The sequence below is a fragment of the Lactuca saligna genome, chromosome 2 (genome assembly GCF_052625555.1).
Source record: "Lactuca saligna cultivar CGN05327 chromosome 2, ASM5262555v1, whole genome shotgun sequence".
NCBI classification, from domain to species: domain Eukaryota; kingdom Viridiplantae; phylum Streptophyta; class Magnoliopsida; order Asterales; family Asteraceae; genus Lactuca; species Lactuca saligna.
Genome location: NC_136418.1, coordinates 71,957,777 through 71,964,837, shown reverse-complemented (window position 1 = coordinate 71,964,837; position 7,061 = coordinate 71,957,777).

Below are 7,061 nucleotides of genomic sequence, written 5' to 3'. Positions count from 1 at the left end.
CCTTTTATGGATTTATTAAACCTCTTTTAATTATACAACTTAATTAATTAATGAAACCATAAGGGTGTGACTTGAACTTTTCAAAACAATACTAGGGTTTTAGAATTTAACATTCCTAATTAAACCTTTAATCAACTTTTAAATTCCAAAACTTGAGGGCAAGTTTTGAAACATTTCAAAACATTAGGGTTTAGAATTTAAATATGCATCAAAATTAAGCTATTAATCAAAATTTAAATTACAAAACCTGAGGGCAAGTTTTGAAACCTTTTTTCAAAACATTAGGGTTTCAACTATTTAAGTTTTAAAACAACAAAACTTTTGGGTTCAAATTTAAACTATAAAACCTAAAAGGGAAAATATGAAACTTTTCATAACAACAAGGATCAAATAACAAATAATCTTAATTAACATTTAATCACATAATTATCCATATTTGATTTATTTAATGATTTCTTGCAAAACAATTTACCAATTTAATCAAAATAATTAATCAATTATCACATAAGGAAACAAATATTTTATTAATTCATAAATATCTTTAATTAGATCAAGAATATAGTCAAATATATCATAAAATCTGATTTATATTGATCTAATATGATAAGGCAACTATCCTTAAGCAAAAGCAACAAGAAATCTCGGTTTTCCCTCCATCTGACCAGCCGACTCACCGAGTTAGGAATGGACTCGTCGAGCCAGCATGAACTCGGCGAGTTCATTTATGGACTCGACGAGTCCAGCCCCCAGAAACACAAAAATCAAAATTTTCAATCATACAAAGAATAAATACAATAGAAACCAATCTAGGCTCTGATACCACTGATGGGTTTTGGTCATAAGAACATCCTATGTGCTCATACAAACCCTAATGCTTGGATCTAGGTTTCTCTATTGTACATGCAAGTTATCCAAGACTATAAACCCTAATTCTAGCATGTGATAATCGATATTAGCACAATAATAGGTTTAAGATATTACCTTGATTCTTATGTAGCAATAACAATCACAATTCCTTCTTGTGATGACTTTAGAAAGCTTAGAGTCACAAATGTCACTCCTCTAATGGTTCACAAACACCAAGAGCAAGAGGATGAAGAAGAGAGAGGATGGAGGTTGCCCTAAAATGTGAGAAACCTTAGAAGGATGGTTAGCCACGTTTTTGGGTCATAAAGGATCTATATATAGTGAGGCTATTAGGGTTATCTAACAAGGAAACCGTAAATTGGATGCTTAAGCCCTAAGAAAACCATGGACCCCCTTTCCTTAAGGCCTTGGACGATTTCTTATGGGTTTCCACATAGAATTCGTCCACTCCATAATATAAGGCAATCCATGGCCCAAATTGCAATTATCTTATAATTACAATTCTAGTCCCTTAAGTTTAATTAATCTCTTTTAGTCACAAAACTAATTGCCAATTAATTCTTGACTAATATTAATTAAAAATATGATTTCTCCTTTAATGTATTATTCTCATAATATATTAATAAATCATATTTAATTCTTTCTCTCCATAATTCATCCTGTCAAGTTGCTTTGATGAAGGCAACTCAAAAGGACCATGCACCATCGGGTCAAGTACATACCAAAATAGTTATGGACTTAGACAGTAATCCAACACTACAAATATACGATTAATTTGGCACGAAAAACATCAATCTTTTGCGATACTTGCGGTTAATAAATCAATCATATGGGATTTATAACTAGTATACAAATGGATTTACTACAGGTTTAGCAGTTTTACTAAACATATTACTTTAAATGACTTTCTTAAATGTTTTTACATGTTTAAAGCTCTTTATCAAACTGTCTTACACACTGTAAGCTTCCTTTCAAACTCTGTTACAAAGGTGTTTTCAAACAGAGGTTTTCCATATACTTAAATTGTCTTATCAAACAAAATACTTTCAATCGTTTTATAAACTGACATCAGGCCATCGTTTCTTATTATTAAACTTTTCAAAGGTTTTAGAAAACTTCTTTTACGCTTTTATATTGTCAAATGCATGCCCATATATGTATAGTTATATAAGTAATGTTTAAAGGACTTAGGACGGTTAGCTTACTTTATTTCCTTTTCCTCGTTGGGATGTGGTATTAGGGTATCGGTTGTTCGTCCGAATGTCGTCTAAATATTATTTCTATATCATGTATACATATATTGGTATAAAGATTACATTAATCAGTTCAGTACCTTTGAGTAACAAAGGTATACTTCAGGTTATACTCGTACATTACTAGTAACTATAATAGGTATAGTTAGAAGATACTACTTACAATTCGAGGTACAAGGAATCACACAAGAGTCAGTTGATTCATGAGTCTATACTAATACATTACATGTTACATGACTACGTTTACATACATACGCTTACATGAGTACATTTTCATAGATACGCTTACATGAATACGTTTACATAGATACGCTTACAGAGATACGTTTACATTGATAGGTTTATAAAGATACGCTTACATGAACACGTCCACATTAATACGTTTAATAGATACTATTACATAGGATCAGTTACAAACATTTCGGGACTTACCATTCCTATAACCTCTGTTAGCTACAAAGGTAAATGCACATCTACGGATGTCTACGGTTGATACCATTATAGGTATACTTTAAGGGACTAACTATTCCTACACCCAGCTGTTAGCAACAGAGGTAAATGTACATCTTCGGATGACTACGGTCAATACTATTCGGCAATTCCTATTCCGTGTTTATCCTAGTACCAAAGGATAATATTTAAGTTATTAGTTCATTTCCTTTACCTTGTGATACATTCGCATAAACGTCAAGGCAGATTAATACTTACATAATTATATTACTACCTTTATAATGTGACTCATACACATAAACGATGAGGTATACTACAGTTTTATACTAATAGTTAAAACAAGGAAAAACAGTCACATATACAGTGATGCTTACTTTCAAAACAGTCGAGTCGTGGTAGAAGACTACTTTTATACCAGTAGGAAATATAGGATTTCCTAGGGTTTTCAAACGTTTACAATTACTTGCAAACATTTTCCAACTTTTCTCCAAATGTTTACAAGTCTTTACTTTACACTTTTTACAAATCAAAGACACATTAATACTTATGAATTCACCAGCTTTATTGATGATACTCGCTTTCAAAATAACTTGTATTCTCAGGTCACAAATAGACAGGTACGACGACCACGTTTTGTGAAGACGGAGAAATCAAGATCCCTTTTTATTTTGATTAGTTATTATGGTGTTTGATACTATGAAAGAACACACTTGTAATTAAATTTATACTATTAATGCAATGGATGATGTTGTTGCTTGTTTAATACTTTAGATTGTTGTGATACATTACATGACGCCCTCCGCCCCAGAATGTTTCCGCCGTTCTCGGTTTTGGGGTGTGACAGTAAACTCATGTTATGAAGTACCATTTCGTTTCTTGAAGTCCCTAGTTCAATGGTGTATGGTTCTATACTAAGTTCCAAGGCTTGGTAAGGTGTTAGGGTGCATTTTGCCCCTATTATAGGGGTTTATGACCCAAGAACATGTCTTGGCTGTAAAATACTTGGATCATGTGTTTCTTTATGATTTCTAGGCTCTAAAATTGTTAAACCTATTGTACAATGAGTTACAATAAGAGTACTTATGATCTAGGGGCTTGAATGGTAGGTTTTTGCCAAGAACACTAGTGTGTGTTCTTGGTGTTCTCGGTGAAACTTAAAGATCTACACAAATGGAATGATTTCACGGATGAAATCATGTAAGATCACTAGTTCATGTAAGATATCAACTAGTTAGGGAAATAAACTTACGAGTTTTGAAGATCGGGGATGAAGATTGGGATGATACTTGAGAGGATTTAGGAGGAAATTAGCCAAGGGAAAGAAGGAAATGAACTAATGGCCACATATCATCATATAAGGGTGGGGTTTACGGCCCACATGGAGTTTACGGCTGTAAAATCCATTGTGGTGGCTGTGAACTCCTGATCAAGGGGTTTCAAACTTGTTCCTTGTGTTATAAATTCAGCAGATAATCCCCGACACTTATCCCTTAAGTGTACAAGGCTCAAAACGCTCAAATAAACTCCTAATTGTGCTAAATGATAGTACGAAGGTGTTTGACTTTCAATGAAGTGTTTGACTATACAAGATAGAAAAATTCGGGTTGTCACACCAACGGTTTCTACCATTTAGATTATTTTAAAGAAAAGTATTTATCCAGAAATGACCAGCATTAAATGAAGTTAAGGGACAAATTAAATGAAGGTTATGATGAAATGAGTAAACGTGGGGTGATGGTTGCATTAACTGTCAGAAATCATGGGTTAGAGGGATTACTTTTCATCTGATGGTTGAGTTTGGACCAGTCACCTCACAAAATGTTTAGTAAAGTATTTCTATTGAAAAGATAAATCTTTAATTTATTTTTAAAAGGAAAAAGGTACAGTTTTTGAAAAGTTACATTTTAGTGCTTTAACAAATTTAATGAAATGGATTAAAAACATTCAAAAGGTTTATCTGATCCATTAAATAACACACCTTTGAAAAACTTTATTTATTACGAAACACAAAAACAAGACTTCATATTCTTGAAGGAAGCATCGCGGTATATCAATTGAAAGAAACTGTGGAATCATGATCACTTTTAGGATTTTATCCTTGAGGAAGTGATATTGTAGTTCACTTTGCTTTTTCATTGAGTGGTCAATTAGATTATGATAAAATAGCAATTTCCCTATCTGATTCAGAATAAATTGGTATTTGTAACATTCTATAGACATAATCCAGGAGTTGTGTTTTCATTTAGACAACTTGAGAGCAATAGCTGACTGCAAAACATATTATGCCTCTGCGGTGGAGTGTGAGATGTAATTTTTCTTTCTGGAAGACCAACTCACCAATCTCCCACTAAGGAATTGACATCCTCCAAAAGTGCTCTTGCAGTCTAATCAACATCCCACATGGGTTTAGTTTATAAATGCCTGCAGATTGAAGTCGTTTCCTACTTGGTACCAAAGACCTAAAGCTTTACTCCTATTGAGGTATCTAAATATCTGCTTGACTGCATTTAGATGAGAAACCTTGGGATTAGCTTGATATCTAGCACATAAACCGATTTCGAAGATGATATCCAATCTACTTGCGGTCAGGTACAATAGAGAACCAATCATTCCTCGATATAAATTTTGATAAGTTGACTCTTTGGTGGGATCTGCAGCGATCTTGTATCCAAAGGTCATTAGAACCATTGTCGATGATCAGTTATCCGTAGAATATTTCATAGAAAATTTTATGGCGTCATTTTCTTGACAAATGAAGATTCCATATAGGACTTTCTTGATTTGAAGACAAAGAAAGAAGTTAATCTTTCTGTTCATGCTCATTTGAAACTCACTGGTCATGCGCATTGCAAAGTCATCTACCATAACACGATCAGTTGAACTAAAAAATATGTCATCCACGTAGATTTGTACAAGCATTAGATACTTTTCACCTGGACTTTGAATGAGGATAGTATCAATGACCCCATGCTTGTATCCAAACTTGATAAGAAATGTAGAAATATTTTAATACCAAGCTCTTGGTGCATGCTACAAGCCATACACTGCTTTCTACATTTTGTAACAGTGATGTGGAAGATCAATATTCTCAAAACATGGAGGTTGTTGTAAGTATACCTCTTCTTTCAGTTCTCCATTGAGGAAAGAGATTTTTACATCCATTTGATGTACTTTTACATTCTTGTGCCCCAGGTACGCCAGGATTATACGTATGGCCTCTAGCCTTGCAACTGGAGCGTATGTTCTGTTATAGTTAATTCCTTCTAATTAACTGTAACCCTTAGCTACAAGTCGGGCTTTGTTTCTAATTACAACACCTGATTCATCTAATTTGTTACAAAACACCCAATACATTATAACTACGACATGTCCCTTTTGCTTGGGGACCAATTTTTGCACTTTGTTTCTTTTGAATTCCGCAAGCTCTTCTTTAATTGAAACGATCCAATCATGATCCAGAAGTGTTTCTTTGATGGTTCTTGGCTTAGTAGAAGACATAAATGATGCATAATGACAATTATTAGTTAAATTATCAGAAGATCGAGTACGTAGACCTGTAGAAGGACATCCTATTATGTGGCCGAGCGGATGATCTCTTGTCCATATGTGTAGATTTAATTGATGATGTTCAACAACTACATTAGATGGAAATTTTTTTAACTTCAGGGGGTGTTTCTCTTTGAATATCTTGAACTTGTTCCCTCTTGATTTTAGAACATCCTACTGATAAGTCTTGAATAGGTTGCTCTACTGAAGGTGAAGGTTCCCCTTACAAAGTTGATGGTTCCTACATGATTGAAGCATTAGGAATTACAGGAACTTCACTGGTTTCTATATCTTCAACATCTTCTTCTAATTCATTAGAGTTCTTTGATTGATTGTTATTAACAACTAGAATTGCTTCGTATATGATTGGAAGCTCGATGGTTATGATCAATTCAGAATTGGAGGGATTGCTTCCCCCTTCAAGTGGCAAAACGTAAGTCATATGCGAAGAGTCTTCAGACATTGAAGATCTACAGTCTTCAGTATGTTGTAATTACGCAGAAGGAGAGACTAAGATTTCAGATAGTCTTCTAGTTTCTATAGGATTGAAGAGTGTATCATAGTTGATTTTTGTGATTTTGAGCAGTCCAAGCTGGATTGGAATATCATTCTCCATTATAAATTTTGTATCACTGAGAGAAATGGTCTTCCGGACATAGAAATCACCAAATTCAGAACAAAACTCTATATGCCAATTTGTTTGTAGAGTGTCGCAAAAATATTCCTTCTTTTGAGTTGGGTTCAAATTTGCTCAAGTGCTCTTTGTTGCTGACCACAAAACACTTGCAACCAAAAATATAAAAGAATGAACATTTGGCTTACAATTTTCTTGACAAATGAAGATTCCTTATAGGACTTTCTTGATTTGAAGACAAAGAAAGAAGTTACTCTTTCTGTTCATGCTCATTTGAAACTTATTGGTCATGAGCGTTGCAAAGTCATCTA